Consider the following 21,310-nt stretch of genomic DNA (forward strand, 5'->3'; position numbering starts at 1 on the left):
ACCTATAATTGCCATTCGCGCGAGAAGCATTCCACATCGTCTTCGTCCTGGCTTAATCGCTGCATAAGCCTCTCACACTGCATGTGCATCAACCTGATTCGTATTTGAATTTCGGCATAGCTTGCGAGCAGTGCAGTACTTAAATGTAAATATCGCACGGTACTGAAGTTGGGAATTTCGCAGGGCATAAACAAGTATTCCTTAAGATTACTGGCAGTCTAGCTGAAATTGAGCACAGTTGTATACACATCACCGTTAGTTGTAGCGCATTTAATCAAGCTTAATAACTACAGCTTCCACCTCTAGGTTAGAACGCGCGCTTTAGATAAGAATAATTTAACCTTCAGCAGCAGATGCTCCATCTACTATCGATCAGCGTGCGACGGTTGTTGACAACTCAGCAGCCAAGCAAAGATTACTGGCGTGTTGTTACAGTTTGATATTGCAACATTTCTTGGACTGTTATTTATTCTGCAGTGCGGCCACTTCTGCGAATAAAAGCATTCAAGGACGTTATACCCATCTATAAATGGCGCACTAGAAGAGCTACATGCTGCGCAGAGCCTAAAGGTCTATGAAAGGTGTGGCAGACTTTATGGATGGCAGATTTTATCTGCATGGAGAGTTTGAATAATGTGTAGAAATAATAATGAGAACATCTTTGTTGCTAAATAATTTTCGTACTGTTTTCTTTTTGTAGTTTTTTTGTCACTGGCCAAATGTCACCGGAAGATGACTACCATCGTGTTATCGCTCGGCTAAATACATGCCTCTTGTATCCGAACTGTCTTTAAATAAATATAGATACAGTGATTTTATGCGCCACAACCACCATGTGATGATCAGGCACGCTGTAGTAACGGACTCAGGATTAACTTCGACATCATGTGGTTCTTTAGCGGGAACCCAATGCAAGGTACACGGGCGTTTTTGCATTTCGTCCCCATGGGAATGCGGCAGCCGTGGCCGGGATTGGATCTTGCGCCCTCGGAACTAACTGCGCAACGCCAAATTCACGACGCCACCAGGGCGGGTAATTTCTCGAATGTCGCTGCCGATTTCTACAGCGACAAAGGCTTGTCAAATCGGATTTCCTGCTCAACGCGATTGGTGACGTACATCCTCGAATGTAAGCGAGCACCGGGGATCACTCTGGAACACACGATGACTCATATACAGCCACGAACTTTACCCAGGAGTTGAGATTACGGCGGTCGACGGCTGTCCTCATCGCTATCGCTGTGCTTTGAAAGCTTGCTTGTTTTGCTGGGCACAAGTTCGCAAAGAAAACGTTAGGTGTTCAGGCCAACGTTCTGACAGTTTTCGTTTTTTTTTTCCCATCACAATAACGTCCCACACATTCAGTGTTGTTTTCCACGTTTCGTAAGTTTACATTAAATTTGCTGTGCCTTCGCTGATGTCTACCTCTACATCTCTTCATTGCTCTCTTTCATATGGTATCTCAAGGGAATGATTGGTTAAATGAAATACCCCGCCTTATAATGAACGAAAAGGGGAACCGCAGGATCCGATTTTTGTTACTCACGACCACATGGAACCAATAGATTACGAAGCCAAATAAAGCGTAGGGGAAGTTATGTGAAGTGTTTAATTGAAGTGTACAAATGATAAGATAATATAAAATGACAGTGGACGAATATATATCTTGCAGCCGGTGAGAGATGAACCAACAACCTCCGTATTGCATGTGCATTGAAATACCACTTGTGCTACGGCGGCTTCTATACCCACGTCGACATTCTTGGGTATTTATGCATGCTTACAAGATCTAACCAGGGGAATGTTAGCCCGTAGTTTGTCCCAGTATGCCTAATTACGTTGTTCACTGTGCAATCCTGTTGTGTGATTTTATTCGCTTTTGTGTCTGCAATGATTGGAATATTCACTTGATAAATAATTCCGTGATTTTCTGGGTCAAAGAGACTGTATTACGAAAATTACGTATTGAGCATTACATCTCTTGCGTCCTATGCTTTGTCGGTTTTCTGTTTAGTTTGGGAAGCCATTGTACACTATGCAAGTAGAACATAATGTGCTCCAAGCACAGGTATTGAATATATGAGTACAACTACCACGCAGCCCTGTAGTAAGATGTGTAAATTTTTATCGTATATGGTCGTTCCAAAAAATGCGGGCTTAGCGTCCTTTCTTGGACGTCCTCTGGACGGCACACACCTGAAAGGGCACCACAGTTTAAAAAAAATTGAACCTCTCAAGAAATAAACAGTTATAAGTGACGATTAGATAATATTGTTTGAAAAGACGCATTGTGGGGACAACTTCGGCAAGTAGGAGCTCGGTGCTGATGAACCTATAGGTCCGTGGGAGGGCGTTAGGTGTCTCTAGCGCCACGTGTGCTGTACTTCTGGCCAAGCGTTTTTGAGGCGTTTGAGAGCTTTCTGTGCATAGTGGGCATACAGAGACTCCTCACTTCTTTTGCAGAGGGACAAGGGTAAGTTTTTCTTTCTGCACGCAGTCATGTATTCATGGATGTAATGCTGCTAGCAGTGAATCGACCCCGTTCAGGCCTGGATCTTGTTTTAGAAGGGTCTGAGACTATTCTCAACACGAAAAGGAAAACGCTTTAGAAAGGTGAGGAAGTTAAGGCTTCTTGAACGCAAACTAGTAGCGTTACAAGTTGTAAAATAAATTCATCTCTTTCTTACAATCAAAATGTAATCCAACATCCGAGAGCGCCTATTTTACAAGCAGTCCCAACCTACTCCGGTACGCAGTATGCGGAGGTCACGGCCACGGTGTGGGGTGAGGACACTTCTCGGCTTGCTTGATAGACGTCATCGACCAGATAAAGTAGCAACGGCGCGCGTCTATCGGGCCGGTGACAGGCAGCGGATACCTATCGGCGGAACGACGCAACTTCAGTTAGAACGCAGGCGAGAGCTTGCGCAAACAAGGAACGCGCGCATGTCCTATCCCCCACATTCTCCCCTCTCCCAGGCGACCTACTTTCGGAATACGCCGGTTCTCGTCCGATCCCCGAAGCTAAGCAGCATTGGGCTCGGCCCGTACATCGGAGGGAGACCACCTGGGTACACAGAGTGCTGATGGCGCCCTTCTTTTACAGAAAATAGCTCTTCACAACCACACAACCACAATATCTCTACTTTCGCGCGTCACTCAATCATTTCGGATTTCCCGTGAAGCGCCGGTTGCTATACCAACGGGAGATTACACCAATAAAACATTTTCTGTGCTGAAGTTGCATCGTACCACCGATAGGTATCCGCTACCGTCACCGGGCCGATTTGGTTTGGTTTGGTGCCTATAGAAATAGTACAGCCCACTACGGGGGATTGGCCATGAATCGTGCGGCAGTGGGAAGAAAAATTATGGATAATTAAGTGGGATTTTCTGACTTAAGAATGAGATAATAAATTAATTCTAATCATTATTAATAACTTTCATGCTATAACATATTAAAATTTGAAGCAAACATTTTTGTTGTGTTGGTGTGATAAAAAATTAGCATGGCAGTCTCTTTGTTTCCATCGTAAAATTGAATATGGACCCGCCGTGGTTGCTCAGTGGATATGGTGTTGGGCTGCTGAGCACGAGGTCGCGGGATCGAATCCCGGCCAAGGCGGCCGCATTTCGATGGGGGCGAAATGCGAAAACACACGTGTACTTAGATTTAGGTGCACGTTAAAGAACCCCAGGTGGTCCAAATTTCCGGAGTCCCCCACCACGGCGTGCCTCATAATCAGATCGTGGTTTTGGCACGTAAAACCCCATAATTTAAAATTAAATATTGCATCACATGCGTTCCTATTACAGTGTCCTAGTGCCGACGCCCCCAGAGATATAATGATAGGTAGGGCCGATCGGCGCGCGCTTTTGCTACTTTATCTGGTCGATCGCGTCGCGCGAGTGTCCTCACCTAAAGAGTACATATCTTACGCCGTTGTCACAGCATACGTCGGAGATAACAGCAGTGTGAGTGATTGTGAACTTGCTCCGGTCTTTGCCGCTGTGTGCCGCCTCAGAATTTTGTACGCCAATTCCTGGCTCAATTCTCATCTCTTTGCCTTTGTATATCTTTAGATCTGTCTTCTTTTTCCCCAGTGCAGGCAGCGAATCAAAGGTTTTCTCGTTGACCTTCCGGTTTTTTATTTCTTTTGCTTACCCACGCTTACCCATACTTCAATTCTGCTGTCGTCATAGCTGTACCAACATTTTTTTTTTCCGCGACCTTGCTTTAAGGTGGCGGTCCCATTATTCCGGCGGCACGAGCCTCCCGTTTTCGGTACTTTTGGAGCAATCGTGGCGGCTTTTCTACTTAGGATATAAAGTTGTCGTATATACCCTAAAAAAGCTTCATTCTTGTAGATTCCAACTATATATAATATAACGAAATCGATTATTGTGATTTAGAAATAAATGTTCAAGAACAAGTATGAGATACATGGTTTTTGCGAACTGTGTCTCAGTTGTGACCATATTTAGAAAAAACTAGCGCATGTACTGCATTGCGGCTTGCTCTGTAGCTTTAGGACATTTTATCTATTTCTTAGACGCAGCAAAATAATGTTGAAGTTTTACTTTTGGGATAATTTGCTTTTGAAAATTGCCAAATATCGCAATCTTCTCTTGTATAAACAGCCCGACAACTACATGCTCAAGGAAGGTAAATTTTAGATAAGTTAGTGTTCAAGGAATTACCATTTAGGAAGCAAAATTTCATGCATGTACCTGTATTAGTTTTCCTAATAATGCGATCGAAATTTAGCAATATTTAGGATTCTGGTTTCACTTCTGCCCATTCTTTCGGGAAGGTACTAAAGCTACGAAGCTGCGGTTTAAGACTAATAAAGGTACATAAATGAAATTTTGCGTCCTAAATTGAAATTCCTTGAACACTAACTTATCCAAAATTTACTTTCCTTGAGCATGTAGTTGTCGGGCTGTTTATACAAGAGAAGATTGCGATATTTGGCAATTTTCAAAAGCAAATTATCCCAAAAATAAAAATTCAACATTATTTTGCTGCGTCTAAGAAATAGATAAAAATGTACTAAAGCTGCAGAGCAAGCCGCAATGCAGTAAATGCAGTAGTTTCTTCTAAATATGGTCACAACAGAGACACAGTTCGCAAAAAATCATGTATCTCATGTTTGTTCTTGAACATTTATTTCGAAATCACAATAATGAATTTCTTTATGTTATATATAATTGCAATCTACAAGAATTAAGCTTTGTTATGGTATATACTACAACTTTATATCCAAAGTAGAAGAGCTGCCACGGTTGCTCCAAAAATACTGAAAACGGGGTGCTCGTGCCGTGGGAGTGGGACCGCCTAGAGCACTGCACGGGCCGATTTTTGTGGCCCGGGCCCGGCCCGGGCCCGTTTTTACATTGGGCGGCCCGCCCGAGCCCTATTAAAACTTTTATGGCGAGACCCGGGCCCGGCCCGGGCCCGGAAATAATTTACGTTACCCGCCCGGCCCGACCCGCCACCCCTTTACATTAAGCCCGAGCCCGGCCCGAGCCCGGCTCAAAACCGGCCCGAACCCGACCCGAGACCGAAAAATACATGTTTTTCAGAGTTTAGAAGCCCGAGAATAACTCGCAGAAAGCCCGAGCCCGGCCCGGGCCCGCGTCAAAAAACTCAAGCCCGGCCCGGGCCCGGGTCAAAAAGCACACGCCGTGCCCGAGCCCGGCCCGAGCCCGTGAAAAAACTGCTCTACCCGGCCCGGCCCGGCCCACGGGCCGGGCCGGGCCCGGGCTTTCGGGTAAGCCCGAGCCCGTGCAGTGCTCTAGGACCGCCGCCTTAATGGCCAGTTCGAGGCAGGAATTCCCGCTTGCAGCCTCCTTCTAAGGCATAATAATGCGGCCCTAATGAAAATATTACTTTTACATAACACCCATCGTCAATTGTCGCTCGTAAGTTTCAGGCTGTTCTGCCCCTACATTTCAATAAACTCGACGTCGATTGCAATCCAAACCACGCGTCACAGAGGAATGGAAGCTTTATCGCGTGAACCCCCATAACACCAACAGCACTCTAGTACCTAAATTGACAAATGATATATTTATGATTATGTTACTGTAACGTGTGTATGCTTTATTCATTGTAGTTAAACGTGCCAAACTGAGCACGCGAAATTAAGTTGATTTCAAGACCGCAAAATGGGAGTCGTATATGTTATACAGAATTATCGAGATGGTGGGTCGATTAACGTTTCAGTGCTTCTGTAAAGAGCAGCACTGCTCGCTATCATAAAAAGAGCGAAATCTCACAATGACACAGCGGTTCTTGTGCAGCGAATCGTCGAATAAGCTCGTCATACTCGGCGCCCTGGGTTGCCTCCTCCTGGTGGGAGTCGTCATATTCGCCGTCGTCGGTGGCCTCGGCGGTGAGATTTCACTGTGTGTTTTCACTTGGTAGGGTATAGTTTGCCTTTGAATTAGCCGCGAAAACTTTGCATACGGCTCGACGCACACAGCTTGGGATGGGTCGGTGGAACGAACGGCACAACGCGCAGGCGAAGATCCAGCCCAGGACGCGACGAACGCGGAACCGATCATCTCTGGGGGATCTGGAGGTCCCCCACCCCCAGCCAGCCCGCCGCCCTCCACTACGACTAGCGCGGCGACCGACACGGTGACCGGCCATGGGAATGACCAACCGTCCTACGAACCAGCGACACCGAGTCCCGCATCCGGCATGCCCAGAACAGCAGAGCCACCGCCCCAACGTCAGTCCCAATTGTGTGCACTTAGTATATCAGATGGAGCAGAATCGCGCAATTCATATCGCTTCGCAACAAGTGTAAAGGCTTTTACAGCTATCGAAGGCAAGTACGCTCTATGCTCTCGTTTCATAAACGTGTTCATTTACTATTGCCACGTCTGGAAAGCCAAGTTATTCAGGCCCCTCAAGGCGCTGACAGGCTGCATGGACCGTAGTGCGTCTTTAGATGACTGAGATCAAAGGTCTCCTGACATCGGCGACGCAGGTGCAAAGAGAAAATGAGGTCCGACGACATAATAGACAGCCGACGAGCAGCGGACTATACGGTACAGGCCTACGGTAATTCACCATAAGCTTGGAGGAAACTTGGGATTGTGTTGATGACGCGTCAGCGGATTTATGAAAGCGCAGCTTTATGACGAACATTCTAGGACATTGCCTGACTGTGGCTACTGTTTGGTGCTGCTGCTGTATTGCCAGATACTACGAACACTGAAAACAAAAAAAATAATTATGAGCGATACAACACACTTGTTTGCATCGACGTTAAGCCAGCCGGTGAATGCTAATTGAAAAGCTTTAATTAGGTTATATGCAGAGACGCACATGATGCGTGGAGTTTTGTTTCCGACTACACTCAAGGAACTGTTTACGTTTTTGTCATATTGAAGAAGCTTTGCGTAATTTGGTTCCTCTGTAATGTGGATGTAACTGTTGCGTGTTATGCACCACAGTTTGCCGCGTAGCATAGACTGATACCTGAAGAGATTCGCGGATACCTGCACCACGCGACCCACGTGTCGGGAACGACCTCGAATATACTTTGTCCGGGATCGATCATGTCCCCATCATACCGCCAACGGAATCGCAAATCCCGACAATTTGCAAGTGTATTAGATTCTAACGAGGGAAATTGCTACTTCATCTCCTCAATGGGGGCTACAAACAAACACTCGTACATTTATATCTTTCTCCGAACGGCGAAATACCAGAATATCCTAAGCATTTATATTAATGTAGGTTCCACACTGACACATTCAGGTATTCGTTCTTTCCACACAAAATTAGTGATTGGAATTTATTGCCCAGAGATATAATAATTTGCTCACCTGCCAATTTTCTTACTATGCTTGAAAAATGTCTATCACTATGTATCGTGATTGTAAAAGCATCGCATTTTGTTTTGAACTGGTTTCGGTATACTTATTGTTGTTAATCTTCTGCTCCTGTACTGTTGTTCTTGGTTATTCTTTAAGGGCTGGCTCAGGAACGTGAAACCCTCTTACTGTACTGCTCAACTAGGTTTTGTTAGCTGCAATGTTAACAAGTGAATAAAAGTTTGTGATTCATATTTTGATGCAGTGTATTTGCCAATGTCCTGCAATATACTCCATTTGCAGGCTAGCACTACGTGGTAAATAAAAATAAAAATAATATAACGGGCTCACAGCACAGCAAAGTTTTCAGAGGGATGTCGCATACGTGCCGCAAGAGCTCGACAGTATTATGCTGCCGCGTACAATTTTTATTATATGCAAGAAAATAAATAAAAGCTTTCTCGCTGGCACCTCCGGGTAGTCAGTGCTAAAGCGATCGGCGGGCAGCTATCTTGTATTTCTTTCGAAACAGCTATTCCGAAAGAATGTAGCTTTTGTTCGGCAAAATAACGCATCTTTACTGCGAACGCGTCACATGACACTGGGTTTTCGCAGCTTTCGTGACTACGCAAGACAGGTAGGCGGAGTGGACGTGGCCCGAAAGAATTTGACCAATGGCTAATGACAAACTTGGAATAGAACGAAATTGGAATAGCTTTACGGTATAGCACCCCTGTCTAGAGCAACTTCGGCTTTTCAATATTAAAGCATCTGCCTGGCACACCGAAGGACCCAGACGGACTACCATGCCGATGTCAATGCCGAAGCCGATGATGACGACGAACATTCGCTTAGTCTGTCCATATAATTGATCGCAAGAAGAACGTATTTAGCTAGGCCAAGAAACAGCCACCATGCCCTACCTAAGATATGCAATGCCCTAGGAACTTCACCGTAACTAACGACGCCGCAAACTACTGAAAATATTTCCATCTGTGTTGTAAAACAGCATTGACTTATGTTACACGAAAAGAATAATGAGAAATTACTCAATAATCATTACAAACTACACATCGGGAGCAATGAAAGTTCGTACTAATAACATAAAATTAGTTTTCTGTTGTTTGCGTTGTTTGTTTGCCCGAAGGTGGCACACCTGCAGTGTGAAATTCCTCAAACATTTTACTCCTCCACCATGCTTTCTTATACTAAGTTCACTCTCTTTATGAGGTACCAAAGGCTTAAGAGTTTTAAGCAGATGTCGCCTTCTTTAACCTTGCTGACGCCATGTTGAGAACCACATAGATCTCCAAAATGCAAGAAATAGAAAACGCAGTAATTTATACAATGTTTCTCCTTATCACATACATGTCGAACGTGATACACTCATAACCCGTGGCATGCCCGAGTACACCTCGAATCTTCACTTTCGCCACATATTTAAGTCTCTCACTATACTTACGTCGACATATTGCACAGAAATTTAACGCATGTGGCCTAACATACTAATAGCAATAAAACTGTGCTGTAAACAAAATATTTCTGCCAGTGAAACTTGGGAATCTCGCGTGCTACAGGTTTTGCCGTGACGAAGCACTACGCAATGAGCTTTGAATTCGAGCGCGCAAATGGAAGAAACGCAATAAAGGCATCCACTAAGCCTTTAATAGAAGGCTGCCGGCGTGGAAAAGAATGGTTCGCATTGCATACCTTATATATTTAAATCAATATTTACACTTCAAACGCGTGTTGTACGTAAGCATCAACCAAAAGTAGGGTAGCCTGGTTTTACAGTGCCTCTTACCTTGTTGCTGAAATTGCCTTCGTTTAGTCAAACGTTTGGTGCGCGGTAGCATAACAATAACTTAGCCAGAGTTCCATAACTTCTACGCTATATTGGTGACACTTGACAGCCGACGGCTTTACATGAATATGCCTGTTTTGTGCAGCCGTCAAGGAGATCATCTGCACGCTGGGTGGGATCGCGGCTACGATCATGAAGTTTCCACCCGACTCCTTGTGCGACTACATCTTCTACACACACGTGTTCGTGAACCCTAACTACAGTGAACTACAGTCGACAACCGGCAACACGAGCTTCAGCGTGTTCGTGAAGAAAATACTGTCGTACACCCATACCACCGGAGGGCTTTCCTTCGACATCCAGTTAGTGCTCACCATCCACGAATCCACGTTTCTAGTACCGACTTGATATCATACATTATACCGAACTGGCACGATGTTATAACTGGACCGCTGTTACAATTGAGGTCTAGGTAGGAGTGCAGGCGTCACTGAGAGGGTCGCTAGCCAATGCCGCCGGATACTCTCAATTAGGCGTGGCTTGCACACGCTACCGGGGCGTCCCGCGGAGAATAAGCGTGCCCAAACCGTCGTACTTGACTTAGTTGGACAATCGCTTATTTGCGGGATGTTACAGGAAGGAAAGAGTACGGAACAGCATATCATTTTTTACGTATTTACAGAATGTTATAGGGAACCGATGTAAAGGTTATACTGGAGTATACTTGTAATACACAAGATGTCTGCTTAAATACCAGTAGTCATGCTCAGATTATATCATAAAAGCTTTAGTTTCGCCCGAAAGGCGAAGGGTTTATTGCGATATCAATGTATTAGACAACTACACGAAGGCACCTTCGTAGTTCTATCGGCTGTATAAATTCGAGCAAAAATTCGCCTACCAATGTAAATAAACAGGCATGGCGTCACGTCCCCACTGCAGTTAACGCTCGCTCCCTACACCCTCCCATCATCATCAGCAGCAGTAGCCCATATTTATGTCCACTGCAGGACGAAGGCCTCTCACTCCGATCTCCGATTACCCCTGTCTCTCGCTAGCTGATTCCAACTTGCGCCAGCAAATTTCCTAACTTCATCACCTCACCTAGTTTTCTGCCGTCCTCGACTGCGCTTATCTTCTCTTGGTATCCATTCTGTGTGGTATCAATCTGGTCTCCCCGGTTTGACACTTTCATGTTTTGTCGTTTCTTTATTAGGTCCTTTGTTACTTGGAAGAGCTTACCTACTTGTTGCCTTGGTGCCTTACCTCCCACTGCAACTGCTGCTTCTGAGATCAGCCTAGTTACGGTTTCATTCATTACCTCTGTGTTGTCTTCATCTTCCTGTTCCAAAGCTGCATATTCGTTTGCGAGCACCACCCTGAATTGGTCTGCTTTTACCCTTACCGCGTCTAGGTTGGCCTGTTTCTTCTTGACTAATTTTATTCTTTCTCTCTTCAAATTGAGAGAAATCCTAGACCTCACTAAACTGTGGCCACTGCTCTTTACCCTACCTAACACTTCTACATCCTGCCCTATCCTGGGATCGGCAGTGAGTATGAAATCTATTTCAGTCCTTGTTGCTTCATTAGAGCTTTTCCTGGTCCACTTCCTGTGGCTGCGCTTCCTTAAGAATGTATTCATTCATCATCATCATCAGCCTATATTTTATGTCCACTGCAGGACGAAGGCCTCTCCCTGCGATCTCCAATTATCCCTATTCCAACGTATTCCAGCGTATTCCAACTTGCGCCTGCATTAAGCCTATATTTTATGTCCACTGCAGGACGAAGGCCTCTCCCTGCGATCTCCAATTATCCCTATTCCAACGTATTCCAGCGTATTCCAACTTGCGCCTGCAAATTTCCTAACTTCATCATCCCATCTGGTTTTCTGCCGACCTCGACTGTGCTTCCCTTCTCTTGGTATCCATTCTGTAACCCTAATGGTACACCGGTTATCCATCCTACGCATCACATGGCCTGCCGAGGTCCATTTCATCCGCTTAATGTCAACTAGAATATCGGCTAATCCCCGTTTGTTCTCTGATCCACACCGCTCTCTTCCTGTCTCTTAACGTTAGTCCTAAGATTTTTCGTTCCATCGCTCTTTGTGCGGTCCTTAACTTGTTCTCGAGCTTCTTTGTTAACCTCCAAGTTTCTGTCCCTTATGTTAGCACCGGTAGAATGCAATGATTGTACACTTTTCTTTTCAACGACAGTGGTAAGCTCCCAGTCAGGATTTGGTAATGCCTGCCGTATGCACTCCAACCCAATTTTATGCTTCTGTAAATTTCTTTCTCGGGATCAGGGTCCCCTGTGAGTAATTGACCTAGATAAACGAACTCCTTTACAGACTCTAGGGGCTGACTGGCGATCCTAAATTCTTGTTCCTTTGCAAGGCTATTGAACATTATCGTTGTCTTCTGTATATTCATCTTCAACCCAATTCTTACACTTTCTCGATTAAGGTCGTCAATCATTTGTTGTAATTCGTCTCCATTGTTGCTGAATAGGACAATGTCATCTGCAAACTGAAGGTTGCTGAGATATTCGCCGTTGATCCTCACTCCTAAGCCTTCCCAGTCTAAGAGCTTGAATACTTCTTCTAAGCATGGAGTGAATAGCATTAGAGAGATTGTGTCTCCTTGCCTGACCCCTTTCTTGATAGGTAACTTTCTACTTTTCTTGTGGAGAACCAAAGTAGCTGGGGAATCCTTGTAGACGTTTGCTAAGATATTCAAGTATGCTTCCTGTACTCCTTGATTACGCAATGCCTCTATGACTGCTGGTATCTCTACTGAATCAAATGCCTTTTCATAATCTATGAAAGCCATGTAGAGAGGTTGATTGTACTCCGCAGATTTCTCGATTACCTGATTTATGACATGGATATGATCCATCGTAGAAAATCCCTTCCTGAAGCCAGCCTGTTCTCTTGGTTGGCTGAAGTAAAGTGTTGCCCTGATTCTATTGGAAATTTATCTTGGTGAATATTTTATACAATACTGAAAGCAAGCTAATGGGTCTATAATTCTTCAGTTCTTTAACGTCTCCCTTCTTATGGATTAGTATAATGTTGGCGTTCTTCCAGCTCTCTGGCACACATGAGGTTGTGAGGCATTGCGTATAAAGGGCCGCAAGCTTTTCAAGCATGATATCTCCTCCATCTTTGATTAAATCTACTGTTATTCCATCTTCTCCAGCAGCTTTTCCCCTGGTCATGTCTTTCAAGGCCCTTCTAACTTCAGCGCTAGTTATAGAAGGAGCCTCTGTATCCGGTTCATCACTATATTGAATGAAAGTAGCTTGGCTGTTTTGGGCACTGTACAGGTCAGTATAGAATTCTTCCGCTGATTTTACTATGTCATCGAAATTGCTGATGATATTACCATGCTTATCTTTCAGTACATACATCTTGCCTTGTCCTATGCCAAGCTTTCTTCTTACTGATTTAATGTTGCGTCCATATTTTACGGCTTCCTCAATCTTTCCCACGTTATAATTTCGAATATCCCTTACTTTTTTCTTGTTGATTAGTTTTGACAGTTCAGCGAATTCTATCTGATCTCTTGAGTTGGACATTTTCATCTTCTGTCGTTTCTTTATTACGTCCTTTGTTTCTTGGGAGAGCTTACCTACTGGTTGCCTTGGTGCCCTACCTCCCACTTCAATTGCTGCATCTGAGATCAACCTAGTTACGGTTTCATTCATTACCTCTATGTTGTCTTTATCTTCCTTTTCTAAAGCTGCATATTTGTTTGCAAGCACCAGCCTGAATTGGTCTGCTTTTACCCTTACTGCCTCTAGGTTGGCCTGTTTCCTCTTGACTAATTTCACTCTCTCTCTCTCTTCAAATTGAGAGAAATCTTAGACCTCACTAACCTATGGTCACTGCAATTAACCTTATCTAACACTTCTACATCCTGCACTATGCTTGGATCGGCAGAGAGTATGAAATCTATTTCATTCCTTGTTTCGCCATTAGGGCTTTTCCAGGTCCACTTCCTGTTGCTGCGCTTCCTGAAGAAGGTATTCATTATTCGAAGCCTATTCCTTTCCGCGAATTCTACTAACATCTCTCCTCTTGCATTCCTAGAATCGATGCTGTAGTTGCCAATTGCTTGCTCACCATCTGCTTTTTCCCCACTTTTGCATTGAAGTCGCCCATGACTAAAGTATACTGAGTTTCCACCTTTATCATTGCTAGTTCAACATCTTCATAAAACTGTTCGACTGCTACCCTCTCATTAATGCTGTAGAATTCATCGATGTTGCCCGCTATGTTGTTATGCACTAGAAATCCTACCCTGGATTCTTTCTTATCTGGAAGACCTCTGTAGCAGAGGACGTGGCCGTTAGTCAGCACTGTGTAAGCCTCACCAGTTCTTCTAACCTCACTAAGGCCAATAATATCCCAGGAAATGCCTGATAATTCTTAAAACAGTCCTGCTAAGCTAGCCTCACTCGAGAGGGTGCGCGTGTTGAACGTTGCCAGGTTCAGTTTCCATTGGCGGCCTGCCTTGACCCAGAGATTCTTAGCACCCTCTGCCGCGTAGCAGGTCTGACCGCCGCCTTAGCCAGGTGCTCCGCAGCCACTTGGATCTGAGGGCCATGGGTTATTTGTCGGAGTCATGAGGGAGGTAGTGGCCGAATACTGCACCAGGGAGGCCAATTCCTGTTCTGGTGAGGGAGTGACTTTGATGAAGCTTAGTGGACCTTCCTAGCTTATTTGCACCTGAACTAGTATAGCCCCACTAGCTCTCGGCGATATATTTTTTTTCTTGCCGGTGTCAGGCACTACTCCATGCCTGAAAATGTGGTGGACTGGAGTAGGATTCGAACTTACGACCTTCAGATTTGAAGCCGGGTATTCTATCTCTGCTCCACGCCACCATGATAAGGTATTCATTATTCGGAGCCCATTCCTTTCCGCGAATTCTACCAACATCTCTCCTCTAGCGTTCCTAGAATCAATGCCGTAGTTGCCAATTGCTTGCTCAGTAGCCTGCTTTTTCCCCACTTTTGGATTGAAGTCGCCCATTACTAGAGTATATTGAGTTAGCACCTTTCTCATTGCTAATTCAACATCTTCATAGAACTGTTATCTTTTTTCATTATCGGGACTGGAGATTGGGGTGTAGGCTTGTACTACCTTCGTTTTATACCTCATATTCAGCTTTAATACGACGACTGCTACCCTCTCATTAATGCTGTAGAATTCATCAATGTAGCCCGCTATGTCCTTATGGACTAGAAAATCTACCCAGAATTCTCTCTTTTCTGGAATACCATTTTAGTGCACGTTTAATGGTGTTACCGCGCGATCAACTCCCTTCTCGCGTCCCTTGCGCGCTCTTCATCACGTGAGCTCAACGTTAGGCGCACAGGATTACGACGTACATCATGCCACAATCTTTCTCGGCTCCCCCATCACTCTTTTCCTCGCCCCCACAGGTAGTCTACAGAGGTTACCCTTATCATAGAGCTCGTGTTCTTATGGCATATGGACTTTCTCAGCAACCTCACGGCGACGGTGAAAATTTCCCTGGCAAGTCCACGTGGTTGCTAACGCGATAAGCTGTGTTATGCGATGTGCGGCCAGTCCAGTGGTCTGAATCCATCCTAAGACAGCGCCGCCTGTTGAAGAGAATGCCATCGCTGCTAAAAACGAAGTGGAAGGATGAAGGGAACAACACAAGGCTTTTCCCAACGATGCGAGGGGACGAGGTCAACTCAGACTTGTATGGATCTTAATGAAGTTGTCTGGTCAAGATACTCAATCTTAAAAAAAAAACATGTAACCATTTTGCTATATCACAGATACTTTACAAAACAGTATTGGAGTACAGTAACCAAAATAGCTTTCAGCGGTATTTTGCATACATCCCTATAGGGCCGGTGGTGGTAAAGGCGTGGCTAATGAATCGCCGCATTGAAACTGCTAATATTAGGTTAACTAGAGTTTCTTGGAGCAAAATTGCCTTTCTCGCGTATGTGGAGCACGTTGCGGATGGCCCTTTGATCATGGCTTCGCAAGGCTGGAAGACGCGTTAAACACCAAGCGTTACGTTTTGTACTTCTCACAGACCTTAAAAAATTAAATTGTGAGATTTTAGGTGGGAAATTCACTATGTGAATGTGAGGTACACAGTAGTAGGGGACTCCGGAATAATTTAGACCACCTGGTGTTCTTTAATGTGCTCCTAAATCTAAGTACGCGGGCGTGTTCGCATTTCGCCTTTTCACGGACTTGTACTTGCAGTTCTATCTTCGCTGTGAGAAGTGTCTTGGTATAAGTGTGTTCATATTCCACACCCCAGTGATCATGGCGTCTGAGTAATAGAAACAAATCTCGAAGGCTATGCTTTTGGGAGGTACTTATGGTGGAAGTGATTGTAGAGCCCACAAAACGTTTAAGTCACCATGTTTAAGACACCCGTTATGAGAATGTGATTGAAGCGGTCGAAAGGTTTCCCGTCCACAGGTTCCCCACGCTGCTTGAGATCCTAATAACGTTTTCCCTTCCACAACTCGGTGGCGAAAAACAAGGAATATATACCTGAGCAAGAACGGCATACCTACAGTATGTATGACGATGCTGCCCAATATTAAACATCAGGGACCAGATTCACAAAGCTTTTCATACTTAAGTTCGCTTTGTCATTGGCTGGCCGTCTTTGCTTCTGGTATCCGGTTTGGCTGAAATTATTTCTTGCGAAAAAATAATAGCGTAAGAAGTTTTTGACAATCCCGGTATTAATTAACCCTGCCTTCGTCTCAAACACAACGTTGCTGTGCTTCCGCGCAAGTCCTTAGAGCAGCCTTTCACCGTCTTCGGCAATGTGTACAAATAGATGAGGCTAACATAGGGCGCGTCGATACCAGGCTCGCCGCGAAGGCAGCCTAGAGAGAAGAGCGAGCGAAACACGTTGCCTCCGCAGACGCACCTCTGCCACCTGCCACCCTGCCGCCGATCTATACCGCTGTGCCGGTCCCTCGTCTACCAGCGGGAGGCCCATCGAGGCACCCTCGTCGGACACGTATTGAAAAGCCAGCTCTTTCCGAGGCTTAGCAGAAGTGTATTAGGGGCGAAGCTCCTCAGGGTGTGGGTCTGTCCCTCCTCTGTAGTATGTAGTAGTAGTAGTAGTAGTAGTAGTCGTAGTAGGTAGCCACGTCTACTTTTATGAAAAAAAATTCCGAAAGTTGTGTCCGTAGCACGGAATCGAACCAGGGACCCCTCGCTTCCGAACGCGCGGCGCTAGCCACTACGCCACGAAGGGCACATGGACACATGCACCACGATGACAATAAATACCCAACATTAACGACATACTGCGCGTTTCTAACGCGTTTGTGCTAGCGCGTTACGGCCCGTGTAAGAAGCTGGTGTGAGACGCTGTGGCCTCTCCGCCTTACCCCCGTATTCGTTTATGAATACGGGGGTTATACTCTCTCAGCAGTCATGTGATGGCATCGGCAAACGCGGTGCACGTTCCGGCATGTGTAAACGGCTGCGTAAGAAGCTGTGGCCTCTCCCCCTTACTAGAGAGTACTGCACGTTTCTAACGCGTTTGTGCTAGCGTCCCCTTAAGCGGGAATTGGTGCAATTATAATGAAGGGCGCTGTTATAAAATAGGAATGACGTCACATATGGCGCGTGTCATTGGTGGAAGTCAATCGTTCGATTTAGTGCGGCGAGACTGGGCGAATTACACGGAAGATTCACGGTTTACCGATGATTCCCTCCGGAGCTTCGCCCACTCATCATCATTCACCCCGTGGATATGCGGTGTTATTTAACTCGGCACCTAGCGTTTTTAAGTGCGCAAGGATTTCTATGCTTACCCAGTGAGAAAACTGTCCGTCCGTCCGTACTTCCCGTAAGACGATCGCTTTCAAGATAGAGCCCGCAGCAGCGAGCGACTTTACCTTCGTGCTGCCTGTCGCTTTGGCGCGAACGATGCGGCGGGAACACAGCGCTAACGAACGTCTCAGCACACGACGCCGCCTGCACCTTTCGCAGATCGCTTTCTAGATATGGGCCCACGCGTCTCTCTTCAACGCGAAACTGCCAAAGCACAGCGCGCTGAGCTATCAGCAGTCGGAACTCTCTGTCTGCTTCGCAGATCGCTTTCAAGATAACGGTCCACGCGACCGTGTCATGCAGAGTACGTTTGATCGGTCCGTGATGCCACCGGTGTCCCAATCACGGCTCATTATGGTTCGACAAGCATGGAAAAGGCGCTATAGAGCGATAACGGCTTATGATGATCGGAACGTCATCGGCGCACCTGGTGCCGCCACCTGCGGTACTTTGCTTGCGCTATCAATGCACCTTGCGCCGCCGCCGGCACCAGTTCGTGTCGCGGCCGCGCTCTCGTTTGTACTGGCCCGATCAAGTGTCGTAACAATGATAACCGCGCCAGGCTGCGTGGAGATGAGCAAGTGGCACAATGCTTCCGCCTACTTAGACAACTCCCAGAGGAGTTCGTGCGTGATTTTTTTTTTTTTTACAAAATAAACCACCGCCGTGATAAAGAACATTGTTTCGTTGGCGTGATCTTTATATTTTGAAAGAATCTTGAAAGTAACGAAACACTTTTTTTTGGTATCTTCTGCTCTACCGCATTTCGTAATATTTTTCGTATTATTTACTATCTTATCCTATATACACTTTGTATTTATTTATTTATTTATTATTTATTTATTTCTATAGACCGCAGGCCAGCATTTTGGCCCAAGCAGGAGTGGCATACATAAATAGAGCGTACAAGCAAACGAATGAAAGCACCAGTCACCCGAAATACCAGTAGAGGCAATGTAAAGGAAAAAAAATACACCCATACATCTATACGTTACCTATACATCAAGGTAACAAATGCATAATTTACAAAAATGAAAAATCTACGTATCCCGCCATTTGGCTGGTAACAACTTTATTGATAGTCCTGCAGAGCTTTTGCCGACGGGTCCTTAGGTCTCCCACGTGGGGACGTCGAGGTGTTGCCTCGCCGCCGCCTCGCGGGCCTTCTGGACGGCCCAGAGTTGATCGTCGAGGCTGGGGCTGCGCAAGGCAGCGGCCCACCGCGGAGGAAGGGTTCGGGAGTTAGCACCGTGCGGGTTTTCGTTACAGTCCATGAGCATGTGAGTTAAAGTGGCTATCTCAATGTGGCAGACCTTGCATATATTTGTCGGGTATGTACCGTGGTATAGTCTGTGGGATTGTGCCGGGTTAGGGTACGTTAGCGCCTGCAGTTGTCTGAAGGTCACCGCCGGCGCCCTGTCCAGCTTGTCGCTGGGCGGAGGGAAGGTTCGGCGGGGCAGGCAGAGGGCCTTGGTAATTTCGCTGTAGTTTCGCAAGCAGTCTTTGGTGCTGTCCCATGGACGACGGTCGCCGGCTCGGTTCGCGAGCTCGCGCGCCTTGGCGTGTATTGTCTAGTTTCGGTTGCGATGCGTGTCCGATACTTCTCCCATGTGCGCTGGGAACCATTCTATTCTGGTTTCAAATTCTACCTCCCACTGGACATGGCGATTGCTCAGGACTAAGGCCGCTCTCCGTGAGATCCATCCTTTGGCGAAGTTTCTGACCGCTTGTCGTGAGTCGCAGAGAACCGTCGTGCACGTCGGATCCGTGAGGGCGAGTGCCACCGCCGCTTCCTCCGCTCCTTCTGCGCGCGCGCACGCTACACTTGCCGGTATGCGCATTGTGCCTTTCGAATCAACGACCGCAACCGCGAATTGCGAGCGTTCAGCGTATTCCGCGGCGTCATCGAATCCTGTCCGCGGTTCGTCTCCGTGGGTGTGCAGGAGAGCTCTGGCCCCCCTGGCAACCCTTCTACCCTGATTGTGTTCCGGGTGGACGTACCATGGAATCGGGTCGACTCTTAGCATTTGTCTGTTCGCGTCCGGAACGGCAACTTTCTGTCCCTGTTGCGTGTGATAACAGATGCCGAGACTTTCCATGATCTGGGCTGCGATTTTTTAGCGAAGCATTATGACTTATTCTACTCTAGTCTTATCATCCACCGCTCACGGCCGGCTGAGCCAGCTGATAACGCGAGCGGACCGTCGCTCCGACCACTGACAAAGGGCGATAAGCACGACAAGGCATTATTACCGGAAAGGCGTCGCTACAAAATACCGGCCCTGGCGTCCCGATCTCGTGCCCGCTAATCTTTCTAGTTGTGAAGCCCGAGCTGGAGCAAGCGGTGTGTGCGGGTGGACTGGTGTAGACCCAGTGCTATCTTGTACACCCTGCGGATGAGGACTTCGATCTTGGCTTCTTCTCCCTTGTACCAGTTGTGGAATGCCGCGACGTACGTCATGTGGCACATGACGAAAGAGTGTATGAGTCGTGTGAGACTCGCCTCCCTCATTGTTTTTTTCTGCTAGTGACCCTCTTGAGGAGTCTAATGGCGCTGATTGTGTTGTGCTTGAGTTTAGTAATCGTTGCGCCGTTGATGCCGTTGGCCTAGATTATCATGCCCAGGACCCTTATTTTCTGGAATATTTGAATGGTTGCTCCGTTGCTTTCCTGAACCCGTGCTATAGTGTGGTGATAAAATTTTGTTTTCAGGTAAGTAGGACCAAATATAACCTGTTAGAATACCCTCTAGTAGCTTGCAGCATGTTCATGTGATCGGTACAAGTCGGTAGTTAGAAATTGTGAATTGTCTCCCTTTTTGTGTACTGGTACAACACGAGCTCTGTTCCAATCATCTGGTGTCTAGAGTATTTTGACAAATCTTTGCCAGAAAAGGTGCAATATGAGCTGCGTAACGTTGTCAAGACCTTCTGGACCTGGACTTTTCATCATGTTACGTAACATGGTTCACTTCTCCGGCCGATAAAACGGTATATCGGCAAAAGTGTCTTGTGGATTGAACAGATTATGTTCGCTGCCACACGAGCAAACAGTTTGAAAGTACTCATTTAAAACCTGAGCGATTTTTGTACTTCATGTAACTGACTGCCCATTTAACCAAAGTTCCATAACATCATCTTTGCCTTCAGTGAGATAACGCCGAAATTTTAATCGGTCATTCTTCACAAACTGAGGAAGTGTTGAATTGAAGTAGTGATTATGTGCCTTCCTAATTTGCTCATCTAAGTTGCGCTTTAAATCATGAAAGGTTTGTGTTTTCCTTTTGCATTTCTTTCTCATACGTTTTTGTTTAGGACTGGTGTGTTTAATTTCCTTGTTAATCCATGGGTTTTTTAATTTTTTTTAAGCTGTCTTGTAGGTCTCACGTCTCACGGAGAGCGAACGCATGGCGGAGAGCAAACGCGACGTCCTCCGTTGCGCGAAAGGCCTGCGGGGACTCGGAGGGAGGGAAGGGGGGCGACGTTGTGCTGCGGCACCAACTGCGTATTTTGCGACTGGGCGCAAGGGAAACTGGTGACTCAATCTCGCACACGAAAGGAGGAAAGTGGGAAGGCAGCGGGGAAGGGAGGGGTTGCTGCTTCTACTCTGCCAGCAACTGCGTACTTGTACAGTGAGCGGCTGCGGGCGGTCGCGTGCGCAGTATCTTGAAAGCGATCTGCAGACAACTCCTACCTTCGTATGCGCTGCGCTTTGGCCGCTCAGTTTTCGTGGAAGCGATAGACCGCACGAAGCTTCTTTCGCTGCTGCCGCGCTTGCTCACGCCAGTGTTTTCACAGTGCTGGTGTGCG

The sequence above is a fragment of the Dermacentor silvarum genome, chromosome 7 (assembly GCF_013339745.2).
Source record: "Dermacentor silvarum isolate Dsil-2018 chromosome 7, BIME_Dsil_1.4, whole genome shotgun sequence".
Taxonomy (NCBI): Eukaryota; Metazoa; Arthropoda; class Arachnida; order Ixodida; family Ixodidae; genus Dermacentor; species Dermacentor silvarum.